This window comes from Callithrix jacchus, chromosome 4 (genome assembly GCF_049354715.1).
Source record: "Callithrix jacchus isolate 240 chromosome 4, calJac240_pri, whole genome shotgun sequence".
In the NCBI taxonomy this organism is placed as follows: domain Eukaryota; kingdom Metazoa; phylum Chordata; class Mammalia; order Primates; family Cebidae; genus Callithrix; species Callithrix jacchus.
The window spans coordinates 3,909,682-3,923,950 of NC_133505.1; the positions used below are offsets into that span (position 1 = coordinate 3,909,682).

Genomic DNA, 14,269 nt, shown 5'->3' on the forward strand with positions numbered 1-14,269 from the left:
GGAGTTCTCCTTTTCTTAAAAAAAAAAAAAAAAATATATATATATATATATATATATGTGTGTGTGTGTGTGTGTGTGTGTGTGTTTTAATAAAACGGAAAAATGACACTTCAATTATAATAGCAAGTATCAGTGGAAATGCATCCGGTATGATTTAAATATACATAAGAAGGATCCCTCCCACCGTGGTGGCCGGTTAGCTCAGTTGGTTAGAGCGTGGTGCTAATAACGCCAAGGTCGCGGGTTCGATCCCCGTACGGGCCACTTTGCAGGTTCCTTTTTTTTCCTTTTTCATTTTTATTTTAAACTGATCACACCTCACTTGTAAACTTCGGTTATGCATCCAACTCAGGAGCCTTGACTATCCGTTTATAAATGTAGGTACACGAGCTACGCAGGCAATTTTTTTCTTGACGTTTCTTGTTTTTTTTAATTGAACACACCTCGCTTGTATACTTCGGTCTTACATCCAACTCCCAAGCCCTGCATATCCATTTGTAAATGTGTCTGCACTAGCTAGACAAGCATTCGATTTCCAAGGTGTTTTTTTTTTTTGATATGGAGTTTCTCTCTTGTAGCCCAGGCTAGAGTGCAATGTCAACGATCTTTGCTCACTGCAACATCCGCCTCCCGGGTTCAAGCAATTTTCCTGCCTCAGCCTCCCGAGTAGCTGCAATTATAGGCAATGACCACCACTCCCAGCTAACTTTATATTTTTAGTAGAGACGGGGTTTCACCATGTTAGCCAGGCTGGTCTTGAACCGACTTCAGGTTCAGGGGATCCGCCCACCTCCACCTCACAAAATGCTAGGATTACAGGCGCGAGCCACTGTGCTCGGCCAGGAAGTTTTTAAAGACATTCAATGAGGTGGGTGGGAGCTCTTAGGAAAGGGGAAAATAAGAATTCGATAATTTCTTGTATTATTTAGGAAAAAAAGAAAACTTTTGGAGATAATACTATTTCGGCAGATTTTGAGCTTTTGAGAGAGATAGTATTGAGTGTTCCCCCAGTTGGCCGCTTAGCTGGTTAAACTGTTGTGTTTCTAGCGTTGAGCGCGAGGGTTCATTCTTTGTGGGGAGAAGCCATACCCGTGGCAGTCGCTTTCCGCCAGGCTCCAGACTTGCACCCACAACTGCTCAGCGTTAAAACGGATCCGTGGTTTGCCTTCGGCTTACATTTGACACCCGTTCTCTATGTGGCCCTTAGCAAGCCATTTGCAATTCATTAAATAATTTTTGAACATATATTATAAAAGCGATAGGTTTGAAATTTGATTGACGAGGCTGGGCGCGGTGGCTCAGGCCTGTAATCCCAGCACTTTGGGTGGCTGAGGTGGGCGGATGACCTGAGGTCAGGAGTTCAAGATCAGCCTGACCAACATGGAGAAACTGGTCTCTACTAAAAATACAAAATTAGCCGGGAGTGGTGGTGCATGGCTGTAATCCCAGCTACTCGGGAGGCTGAGGCAGGAGAATCGCTTGAACCCGGAGGCGGAGGCTGTGGTGAGCCGAGATCGCGCCACTGCACTCCAGCCTGGGCAACAAGAGTGAAAGGCTGTCTCTAAAATACAAAAATAAATTAATAAGAAATTTGATTGACAAAAATGGAGTGCGTGGTGGGGGACAGGAGGGCCAGAGCCTCCAGGGTCACACTCTGAGTCTTAGCACCTGGCTCATCCCGCCCTGTGCTTTTCTTGGAGTCGGATCACTGGCTCCCGTGTGCCTGGCACATTGTCTTATGTGCATTAGTTCCTTCACTCCTCTGCCTCCGAACATATTCTTACCCTTCTCTTATTAAATCATGGATTGCTATGAAAATGACATTAGCAATAAAACATGAGGCAAATAATGGCTCAAAAACAGAGCCAGCCACAGAGTGGGTGAATCACTGTCCCGACCCGCGGGAGGAGCAACGCGGACCCTAGGGAGGAAGTGGGGATTATGGGGGAGACAGGAGACGCGAAGAATGGAGACAAGTCAAGGGATCTGATCAAGTCTCATTTATTAGGCACAAAGCAGCATCTTATAAGCAAGCAAAGGCGGGAAAACTTGGGGTAATCAAGTCAGAGAGTAACCATGGAGATGAGGTGCAGACTGGCCTCGTGATTAAGAAGAAAGTGGAGAAGAGATAAGTGGGGCAGGATGTGGAGAGATAACAAGGCCACAAGACTGCTTATCATCACCTTTAAGATAGCCAGATGGCTACTGCTTCCTACAAATCACAAAGGGAAGGGCCTCCCTGTTTTGCTCAGTGTTGTGTCCTTCCCACCAAGAACACTGAGTGGCTCACAGTCAGCGACTGAAAAAAGAGTGTTTTCGGTTTGTTTGTTTGTTTTTTATTTTTTTCTGATAATACCTGAGAAAAAGGATCTTTTAAGATGAATTAATAAAGAGTACCTACTACTTAGTCCACTGTATATCAGATGACACACACACATTTAAGTGTAAGAAGGATTCCACAGGCCGTTGCCGACTTCCAAGATGAAGGGAGCCAGCAGCCAGATAACTCAGGCATCTGCTAGAAACTGCGAACAGCCTCTAAACCCGTATGTTAGTCCCACAGCTGCAGGACAACCTGAGTGAATTTGGAAACGAAGTCCCCTTTAGAGCCTTTACACTGGACATGGCTGGGCCTGCTGACACCTTGGTATTAGTTCGATGACACCCTGCCAGACTTCTAATGCACAGGGCTGGGTGATAATAAATGGATGTTGTTTTAAGCTACTCAATTTGTGGTAGTTTGTTAAAGCAGCAATAGAAAAACTAGCAAAACAAGAAATTGTAAACCTACTTACACTTCCTACTGTCTATCCTGGGTTATCTTCCTCTCTTCAGTGCAGTACAAGAGGAAATAGGATTTTTAAATGAGGGACAAGCCGGGTGCAGTGGCTCACACCTATAATCCCAGCGCTTTGGGAGGCTGAGGTGGGTGGATCACCTGAGGTCAGGAGTTCAAGACCAGCCTGGCCACTGTGGTGAAACACCGTCTCTACTAAAAAATAAAAAGTCAGCCTGTGGCGCACCTGTAGTCCCATCTACTCAGGAGGCTGAGGCAGGAGAATCGCTGGGACCCAGGAGGCGGAGGTTGCAGTGAGCCATTATCGAGGTGCCACACTTCAGCCTAGATGACAGAGTGAGACTCCATCTAAAAAAAAAAAGTTGAGGGACAAGAATTTTTCATATCAACATGGTAAGAATGTAAAAAAAGAAAGAGAGCTTCTTTTGACCCATTAAAAATTAGGTATATATATATATATATATACACACACACACACACACACACACACACAACCTATACATATATATATATAAGTTAATACAGTCACATAAACAGTGACTAAATGTGAAGATTTTCTTCTTCTTCACATCCCACATTTGCTCAGTTCTTGCACTGCTTCCCATATCTGACAATTCTTAGTTTCCTATGCATGCTCCTTGATGTTCTTTGTGTAATCGGTGCAAATATACATAACACATTTTACTTTTCCTTTCTAGTTATGTAAAATGTAACACACACTATTTTACATTCTGCTGTACAGAAATGGAGCTTTTTTTTTTTTGAGACGGAGTTTTGATCCTGCAGCCCCGTCTAGAGTACACTGGTTCCATCTCGGCTCACTGCAACCTCCACCTCCCTGACTCAAGTGATTCTCCTGCCTCAGCCCCACCAAGTAGGTGGGAGTACAGGCACCCGCCTTCATGTCTGGTGAAGTTTTGTAATTTTATTAGAGACGAGATTTGGCCATGTAGGCCAGGCTGGTCTCGAACTCCTGACTTAAGGTGATCTGCTCACCTGGGCCTCCCAAAGGGCTGGGATTACAGGTGTGAGCCGTCACTTGAGGCCGAATCTAGAAACTTCAAATGCATCCCACCATTGAAGACAGGAAGTATACGAGCAGGATTGGAGAGAGAGAGATTACACCTTTACTTTAATTATATAAATAAAACTCTTTCCGTATGAAGCTATGTGCTATTCCAAAGGGTCTTCAAGTAGGTGCTCCATAACACTGTTGATCAAAGGAAATTATTCATTTGCTAAGAGATGACTTTCAGGCCAGGTGCGATGGCTCCCGCCTGTAATCCCAGCACTTTGGGAGGTCGAGGTGGGCAGATCACGAGGTCAGGAGTTTTAAACCAGCCTGACCAACATGGTGAAACCCCATCTCTACAAAAAATACAAAAATTAGCCAGGCATGGTGGTGCACACCTGTAATCCCAGTTACTTAGGAGGCTGAGGCAAGAGAATTGCTTGAACCCGGGAGGCGGGGGTTGCAGTGAGCCAAGACTGAGCCACTGCACTCCAGCCTGGGCTACAAAGTGAGACTCCATCTCAATCAATCAATCAATCAATAAAATAAAATAAAAGATGACTTTTAGTAAAAGCTAAATCCTTGGCTCTCATACAGAAATAAAAATAAACATATGATCAAAAAGAATAAAATGCTTCAGAGTAAATTTAACCAAGGAGATGCAAGAATTGTACTCTGGAAAATACAAAACATGGCTGAAAGAAATTGAAAAAGCAGCAATTGTACACCCACAGGAGAGAGAGTGGGGGGAGAAGAGAGAGAGACCAAAAAAGAGAGGAGGGGAGTGAAGGGTAAGAGAGGGACAATCTTGAGCTATTTATCACTTCTTATATACCAATTAAATCAAAATGAATCACAGGCCTAAATGTAGAACATAAAAATATAAAACTTTTAGAAAATAATAAAACAAGACCTTTGGGACCTGGGACTAGGTAAAGAGTTACTGGAATTCATACCAAAATCACTACTGATATGTTCGTTAATCAAAATTAAACACTTTGCTCCATAAAATATTCTGAAGGAGGGCCGGGCGCGGTGGCTCACGCCTGTAATCCCAACACTTTGGGAGGCCGAGGCGGGTGGATCAGGAGGTCAAGAGATCGAGACCATCCTGGTCAACGTGGTGAAACCCCGTCTCTACTAAAAATACAAAAAATTAGCTGGGCATGGTGGCGCATGCCTGTAATCCCAGCTACTCGGGAGGCTGAGGCAGGAGAATTGCCTGAACCCAGGAGGCGGAGGTTGCGGTGAGCCGAGATCGCGCCATTGCACTCCAGCCTGGGTAACAAGAGCGAAACTCCTACTCAAAAAAGAAACAAACAAACAAACTGAAATTATGGCTTATTACATCTTGTTGTCTAATATTAAATATATAATAATGATAATCAAAACAAATAAAAATACGTGCTGGGATTATTTGCTAATGGAACAAGCATGCCAAGTTTGTATTTTTAGACACTTAAACCTTGAAGACACAGCTCAATCAACTCCTTATAAGACTTTCAATAGCAGCATTCCAGTTCGCATGGCCCTTTATGCACTAGTCTCCGAGTAGTGAACTGACGGCCACTGGAGAGTTAAAACAAAGGGCACAAAGCTTTCGAGATGAAATGCTCCGTGTGAAGAATGTTCTGCCTGCTCCAGGGTACAGACATTTTTTTAAAAAGTCACTGAAACAGCATATTTCAAGATCTTATTTATAAATGGATCTCTTTAGAAAGCAAAGCTACTACTCAAACTGTCAGATACTTTATGTGCTTGAAGTTTTTTTTTTTTTTTTTTTCTGAGACAGAGTCTTACTCTGTCACCCAGGCTGGAGTGCAGTGGTGTGATCTCAGCTCACTGCAACCTCTGCCTTCCAGGTTCAGGCAATTCTCCTGCCTCAGCCTCCTGAGTAGCTGGGATTACAGATGCACTCCACCATGCCCGGCTAATTTTTGTATTTTCTTTTCACCATGTTGGCCAAGCTGGTCTCAAACTCCTAACCTCAGGTGATCTGCCTGCCTCGGTCCCCCAAAGTGCTGGGATTACAGACATGAGCCGCTGTGCCTGGCAAGTCTTTTTGTTTATTTATTTTTGGTTTGTCTACCTTGCTTTCTTGAATTCATTGTAATTATTGTCTTTCTAAGAATATTTCATGTCACTCCTCTATAAAAATTCTTCATGGAATCTCTGTTATTTCTACAAAGCTGTAGATAACATTGACATCATATATTCTCTGTCCTCTTCTGTCATTCCTCGTAATTTACCTCTCCCTTCTTTCCTAAATAGAGCAGGGGGAGGCTATTTTTAAACATATAATTGCTATTATATTTCCTAAATAGATCTGATTTGTGTTTCCACTTAATATTTCAGACAGAGATTGTTCAGTGCCACTTAACTGCAATGTACCTGAGAACATATTTGCCCCTCTCTGAGCTTTTAGTAAGCATACAGCAAGAATAACACTATAACATGTAATATATAAATCTTAAGATAGTTTCAGCCCTCACTGGATTTAGTATGCGAGAAGAGAATACTGCAGAATTAAAGTTTGTGTTTCTAGAGACTTAAAGCTTGAAGACACAGCTTAATTGTTTATACATTTTCAATAGCGGCATTCCGATTCGCAGGGTCCTTTAAATATCAGTCTTCTGAGAAGTTAAGCTGAGGCTTGTGACAATCTTTTTTGCTCACATTCCTTTGAAAGTAGTTGGGAGCGAAGTGCTATGAATAAAACGAAGAAGAAGAATTCGGATTTACTCTGAAGTACAAACGATTTCAGGCACAGTGCGGGACTACTTTGACAGAAGTGAAAAGACAATGACACTCGTGGAACTCCCATAATAACCTTGGAAACCTCTAGATAAAACTGAGAAGTCTAATGAGTAGGCCAGTGCTACATAGAGCACACTTTAGCTTGTGAACTGCAATGTCACTTCAGATTCAGGAAAGTGAGGCGGGTGGATCATGAGGTCAAGAGATCCAGACCATCCCCGTCAACATGGTGAAACCCCGTCTCTACTAAAAATACAAAAAATTAGCTGGGCATGGTGGCGCGTGCCTGTAATCCCAGCTACTCGGGAGGCTGAGGCAGAAGAATTGCCTGAACCCAGGAGGCGGAGGTTGCGGTGAGCCGAGATCGCGCCATTGCACTCCAGCCTGGGTGACAAGAGCGAAACTCCGTCTCAAAAAAAAAAAAAAAAAAAAAAAAAAAAAAAAAGGGATTCAGGAAAGTGATCATCCATTTGTGATTTATTTCCTCAAGACATAATTGAGTCCCTAGATCCTAGATGGACAAGTAAGACAATTCTTAGGGTCATACAAAACCGAAATAGTGAGAATATAAATTTCACCATTGCTCTCTTGTTTTCAAAAATCAAAGTAAATCAGACTCCAAACAGAATGCCATGGCTTATTAATTATTTGCTGGTCACTGATAATCACAATCTATCAAGTAGCTGAAAATAATGGCTATCAAGGTTGGGAGGCTGGAGACTGAATGTCTACGACATAATTTGAAATGTTATCTCTACCACGTATTACAAGACTTTTTTGGGGGGACAACCTGTGTATTCCAGCCCTACCTGTCATCAGCACACCCGTTGCTTTCTACCAACAGAAACTTAATTCATTTTTCTCTTCAACCCAACCCTTTCATGTTATGATGCAGCTAACTGGCAAGAGACTCCCCATAATTATACTAATCACTCAATACAGATTTCACAACCTACAAATTACTTAATGCATTTTCAACGCATGTATTTGCAACATACTGTTGAAAATACAAAATTGAACAAGTAAGGCCCCGCTGGGATTCGAACCCAGGATCTCCTGTTTACTAGACAGGCGCTTTGACCAGCTAAGCCACAGGGCCCCTCTTGGGCATGTGTTCAGATATTTCGTATTTATAACATTTTTGTGAAATGTAGCAATTTGCCAAAAGTGTACTTAATTTTGTGACAAAGAAAGGACATCTGTGTTTCTGAACAAGCAACAAAGCAGAAATTCCAACGTTAAAAAAATGAAAAAATACTTTTCTTCAATGCAGGGTTTTAGAATTGATTTCAAATTGAAATAAGAAAAATTTCTATTTCATGGTGACTGTCGCCCCCTCGAGGAAATATTGGATATTGCAACGTATTTTAAATTTACGTCTCTGTTCATGTATTCATTTTGTCCACAAATGTTGAGTAATTACTGCGTTTCAGGTACTTTTCTAAGTATTGGAGATAGAATAGTGAACTAAATAGCACAAATTTCTTCCACTATTGAATATATGTTCTACAGGGAGATAAAAAAGCAAATTAAAAAAAAAATTGCCAAAAACAACCAAAAACAGCCAACAACAAACTAACCACCTAAAAAAATTCAACAACAAACAAATACAACGGATATGAAAACCAGTCCCTCCACCGCTGGGTTATAGAGCCCCTGACACTACCTTCCAGGCCAATTCACTGCAATTCAGAAAAACCCTCATGCATCCTTCTATTTTATCTAATTTAACGCAAGAAATTGAGCCTAGACAAGGACACAGTGATGCACTGGAGATCTAGTCACCCTGATTTCCACTCATCCGAACTAGGCACCTTGAGACCCTCTCTTTCTAAGACAGCTTTGGCCTCAGCAGGAGATCCGCGGTTGGAAACAATGAGTTAGGTGTGCACAGGGAGTTCTGTGGGATGAGCATCTTTGCTTCTATCATAGTCTTGTTCTGCTCGTGGGCCTGCTGGGTTAAAACAGACTCCATTTCTAGACTCTCATAGATTGTGGAATTGCATGGATGATACAGAGAAGTAGAGCACAGAGTACAATGTGCTCACCCTCACAGGATGCCGTGGGAACCTCTAACACCGGCCTCTTAGAGGTGCATGACCTTTTATCACTGTTTCCATGTCGGTTCGTTAAGTGTAGAAGGAGTCATGGAAAGTTCCACTGCATGCAGCTTAGCATGGGGAAAAGCAGATGAAACCAATATCCTGAAGTATTTAAATAACTGCCTGGTGCTTTGCATGTGCATTCATTAGGCATCCACAAAATGCAAGCCCCTGGAAAGATGAGAAATTACTTACATTGATGTTGAGTTTTTATTTTTTAATCAAGCCTGGGGTTGCTTCTGATTTATTTCCTGTGGGTCATGAGTTTCTACTCACTCACTAGCTAATCACAAGGCCAGGATATACAAATTTTCCGGCTTTCTTGGCTGAGGTTTTTTGTGAAGTTTAGCCATTTGTTCCCTGATTTCTGTTTCTCACTGACAGGTGTTTCATAAGTGCTGCTATGGTGTAAAGCCTGGAAGAAAAGCCTTGTTTCTCCTTTTGGAAATCTTGCCCAGATATGAGCAGACACTTCAACATAAAGTAGGTGCTGGAATGTTGTGGCTACAGAAAAACTGCTGCTCCCCTGAGAGACAGTAACACTACCAAACCCCTGCCTAAAGCGTTTCACCTGGATTTCTGCTGACATTAGAAGGAAAGTTCTTTTCCTGACTCCCTGACTTTTGGGGGTATTCTTTCTAGAACCTACCTTTTCCCACATTGATGTCTTTCCTAAACTCATGGCCTCTCACAGCAAACATTTTGGCCATCATCGTCAGCCTTATAAAGAGCCTTGTTCAAATCTTCAGATAAGCCTCAATCCTCAGGACAGACAAAAGCCTTCTTGTTATGGTTAGAATTACCTCGTTTGCATCAAAGAAGCAGAGGACTGTAGAGAAGTGAAATAGATGCTGAGTCTGGGGCCAGCGGTCACAGTGTTGCTACTGCATGAAGGCCGCCCACCACTTGAGTAGCAATGCTATTTATTTATTTCTGTATCCAAAACAATGGCTTATTTTATCATGCTTTTCTCTCATTTGTACCTCACTAAGATAGTGCCATCATGCATTTAACACCCTTAAATCTTTAGAATAATTTTAGAAGGTGGTAACTTTCATTAACTTCCACTGAGGATAAGACATAGAAATGTTAAAAAGCCATTTCAAGACCATGAATGCCATAGAGTAAGACAGTTTTCATTCTGAAAATGTGGTTGGCAGGTTAAGATGCTTCCCTACCAATATTAGTGCATTCATAAAAGGATACTTGGAAAATGAAAGCTTCTAATCTCACAATTCCACTGCTCACCTAACACTAGATTTCTAGTGCTGCTCACTCAAAGCTGAAAACATTATAGTGAACCAGAGAGCTGCACACCACTAACATACACATGTGCTTTGCACCAAGTACCCCATGGTACGTGCCAAGCAAGGTCTTTCTTTTTTTTTTTTTTTTGAGACGGAGTTTCACTCTTGTTACCCGGGCAGGAGTGCAATGGCGCTATCTCGGCTCACCGCAACCTCCGCCTCCTGGGTTCAGGCAATTCTCCTGCCTCAGCCTCCTGAGTAGCTGGGATTACAGGCACGCGCCACTGTGCCCAGCTAATTTTTTGTATTTTTAGTAGAGACGGGGTTTCATCATGTTGACCAGGATGGTCTCAATCTTCTGACCTCGTGATCCACCCGCCTCGGCCTCCCAAAGTGCTGGGATTACAGGCTTGAGCCACCGCGCCGGACCGGTCTTTCGTTTTTAAGCAAATCACACAGCTTGGGTTTTATTTATCCCTGTGACTCACCCGGTCACTACAATTTGATTCTGTGCCAGATCTAGGACCATAGCTTTCTCACTAAGAGGTAGCCTCTGAGTCAGAATCCATAGATTTCTGCCACTCAGGCCAGTAAGATCTGAGAAAATGTGTTCCAGAGAATTGCAAGATCAAGAGGTCTGCTGCTTTAGCTGTTTTATCATTCACTTGTGGCGAAATAATTGACAAAAACTGATCCTTTGCATCAGTACGTACTTGGTTCTTGTCTTCACTCTTGTAAGACCAAGTCAAAAAAAAAAATACACAAAAAAGAAAATTGAAGTATAACGTGATTATAAGTGAACATGAATAACCACCGGGAATGCTATTAAATTCCTGAGAAGAGGCCTCGAACCTGACCTGTCACAGAGATGTTCCCACAGTGTCAGACAGCTTAGCTCATTTACAGTACCTCTTGAGTTTCTGAATCCATGTCAATGGAAAGTTGGAGAAGAAATGGGGGCTGTTTTGAAGAAAAAAAAAGTCTCTTTTGCTGACTTTTTTTTTTTTTTTTGAGGCGGAGTTTCTCTCTTGTTACCCAGGCTGGAGTGCAATGGCGCCATCTCGGCTCACCGCAACCTCCGCCTCCTGGGTTCAGGCAATTCTCCTGCCTCAGCTTCCTGAGTAGCTGGGATTACAGGCACGCGCCACCATGTCCAGCTAATTTTTTGTATTTTTTGTAGCAAGGGGGTTTCACCATGTTGACCAGGATGATCTCGATCTCTTGACCTCGTGATCCACCCGCCTTGGCCTCCCAAAGTGCTGGGACCACAGGCTTGAGTCACTGCGCCCGGCCTTTGCTGACATTTTTAATAAGTTGCTCAAAGTATGAGCAAGAGAACAAAGTATTTTTTGAATAGTAACCATCCACCTGGGCCAGGAGGGATCAAGTGCCATTTGCGTGTGCTCGGAGTGCTGTGCTCCTCACTAGCACGGGGTTCATGGGAGCTCCTCGGGGATGTGCCCGTCTCCAGCCACCTCCTGCTGGTGCCAGCTACTCCCCAACTCAGATCAACTCTCCTCCACTCCCACACCTCACCCAGTCTACTCGGCCCTTTATAACTCATTCTAGAAACTGAACAGGCTCGAAATGTGGGCTGCTCTTCTGGGCCATTATTTTTCCCCCCTCAAATTCCTTCAATTGCTAAAATTTCTTTAATTTTCTCCAGATGATTAACGGTTACAGTGTCTCAGCATTGGCCCAGTCAGGATACTTAAAAACACGTGATTCATCATTTGACTTTTAAGAAAGACTGCCACAAAAAACCCAAACCCTCTTTTGAGCAGACCTATCCTCATGCCTACCAGTGTTTTCCATTAAAAAACAACACCTCAGTTTCTTCATGTACAGCGAATGCCAACGAAACCGTAGGGCTTTGGTAGGGCTGGGAAGAGAAGCATTGGAGAGGGAAAAAAAGAAAGACAAGGAGACAGACAACCACAGGCACTCCCTGCTGGGCTGACTGGTTGGGGCAGCCTGTTGAATACCAGTGTTTTTTTGTGTACGGATGAGACCATTTGTCAAGTTTGTAGGGGTTTTTCCAAGACCACTCCGGTACGTTGAAAAAGCACGCACACAGCGACCTGAAGCTACTGCCGTGACTCGGATTCGAACCGAGGTTGCTGCGGCCACAACGCAGAGTACTAACCACTATACGATCACGGCACGCCACCAGAGGCTGCTGCCTGCGAGGCTCTTCCGTTGCTCATTTCTCAGGAACGTCTATTTTGTCGCCTAATGAACGGCGCACTGTGTCGTCCGCCCTTATTTCCATATCTACCCAGTTTACTTCCTTATCCACTCCCCGCCCCCAACATTCTGTTTATGGCAAACAAACCGAAGGGAACACAAATTAAGTTTCATGATATGGGATTTTCCCCACGTGGTGGCTCTTGTCTGGGGCGGGTGATACTTGCAAACTCGTTGCTCTCACTTGCGTCCCCAACCCACGCACGTCTCCTGCTCACTTTAGCCGCGTCGTCCCCAGACTTTTGGCAACGACCGGAAGGGGGCGCTGCTTTCAAGTGGACCTGCCGGATCCCATTTGTGCCCAACTAGTCAGAATCGTTGGGGGCTTGGCATGGAATTTGGCATCTCGACAGGTGCCAGAAGTGACTTTCTCATCAGGAGGAACGAGGTGGCTTCGTCCTGACCCAGGTACCTGTGAGAAGCCAGTGAGGCGCTCGCGCGCTCAGCCTGCCCACCTGGGCCGGCAGGAAACGCTCAGCGGAGCTGGCACCCGAGAATGAACCTTCTTTCTCCCTCTCGTACCCACGTTGCCAGAAGGGGGAGAAGAGAGAGTGCTGCTTCTCCGGTGGCCCCAAAGCTCTGGGGGACTCCCCTCCCGCCCCACCTGCTCTTTGAGGAACTTAGCCTCCAGAGTCAAGGTCCTGGTCCTGTTTTCCCCTTGATAGGAGCGATTTTCTTTCTGTAAAATCATTCTGGTCTTAAATTCCTGACCTCAGCTGACCCACCCGCCTCAGCCTCCCAAAGTGCTGGGATTACAGGCCTGAGCCACCGCGCCCCCATCTCCTCTTTACCTGGTTAAATTCGATTCATGCTTCAGCTTCAACTCAAAAAAGCTTTTCCAGACCTCCTGTCTCCACGCAACACATTCCTCTCAGTCCAGGTTAAATTCTCTCTCTCTCTTTCTCTCTCTCTCTCTCTCTCTCTCTCTCTCTCTCTCTCTCTCTCTCTCTCTCTAGGCTAGATTGATAATAATTTAAAGAAAGGTTGGAAGACAGGATTGCTTGGAGGCATGAGTTTGAGTTAAGTTTTGGCAACACAGCGAGACTCCCGTCTCTACAAAAAATAAAAATATTTACCCAGCCACAAAGGCGTGTGCTTGTAGTCCCCATTACAAGGGAAGCTGAGGCAGGAGGATCACTTGAACGCACAAGTTTGAGGTTGCAATGAGCTGTGATTGTGCCTCTGCACTACAGCCTGGGCCGCAGAGCAAGACCCTGCCTCTAAAATAATACATTTAAAAACAAAGGGAGTTCAAAATTACCCCAGCAGCTATCCATAATAAAGCTTCTCAGCAGAGCCAAAATAACGCGCTTACTTTTCTAAAATGTTCTTTATCTCCTTTCCTCTGGATTACACAAAACTCTTCTAATTACTAGTAGATCTACTGAATGAAGAATTACCTGTTTCCTGATAATTTTTTTTGATCAGGGAAGAGAGGTTAAAGGTTTTCTCAGTCTCAAGGACGTGAGCTCCATTGAAGAAAATGCAGCCAGGAAGAAGGGAATGCAAGTGCTTCTGTCCCAAGCGTCCTTGAACTGGATCTCGCCTCCTTTGCTCAGGGCCTTCCCCAACCCCATTTAGAAAGTTGCTGTGAATCAAAGTGCCTTTTAGCATTTTTTGCTGGGATGTTTTTGGAAACTGGGTTGATCTGCATGTGCTTCTCCATAAAAAGAGAGAAAAGCTGTATCTTTGATGTCACAGGCCTAGAAAATGGCCTTTTTCCTTGTGCTTATTTTGAAAGGCAATTCTGAAGATTTCATCTGACACACTCACTACAGCGATTCTGGGAAGAATAGGAAGCTGCCACAGTTGGATCGACCATTTCTAGCTTTACCAATGCCATGCACTCTTCTATTTCCAAATTCCTAAATTTTCTATAAAAAAATAATTAAAAGCCCTCTTTCTTTCAAGGGCATAATTCCAGCAAGATTTTCCTCTTTCTCCTCTATTATTTTTTAAAATCCTGTTTGATCTCTATAGGATCTTTCGTATCAGCATTCAAAGCTGCTTCTCTTTCATCTGAAAGAAATGTTCTCTTGCTTTCACTTTTCCTTTCAGCTATTGATAGTGCTGTCTTCCAGTTTATGACCATGTTTCCTCGAAGGGT

At 43.6% G+C, this 14,269-nt stretch overlaps 3 non-coding genes across 3 annotated transcripts; 1 reads left to right on the plus strand and 2 right to left on the minus strand.

The window, feature by feature from the left end:
- Positions 1 to 190: 190 nt before the first annotated feature.
- TRNAI-AAU (transfer RNA isoleucine (anticodon AAU)) lies at positions 191 to 264 on the plus strand. Its single transcript has one exon. It is a non-coding gene; the product is annotated as a tRNA-Ile (tRNA).
- A 7,327-nt stretch (positions 265 to 7,591) lies between these two features.
- TRNAT-AGU (transfer RNA threonine (anticodon AGU)) lies at positions 7,592 to 7,665 on the minus strand. Its single transcript has one exon. It is a non-coding gene; the product is annotated as a tRNA-Thr (tRNA).
- Positions 7,666 to 12,006: 4,341 nt separating this feature from the next.
- Positions 12,007 to 12,078, minus strand: TRNAH-GUG (transfer RNA histidin (anticodon GUG)). Its single transcript has one exon. It is a non-coding gene; the product is annotated as a tRNA-His (tRNA).
- Positions 12,079 to 14,269: the final 2,191 nt, after the last annotated feature.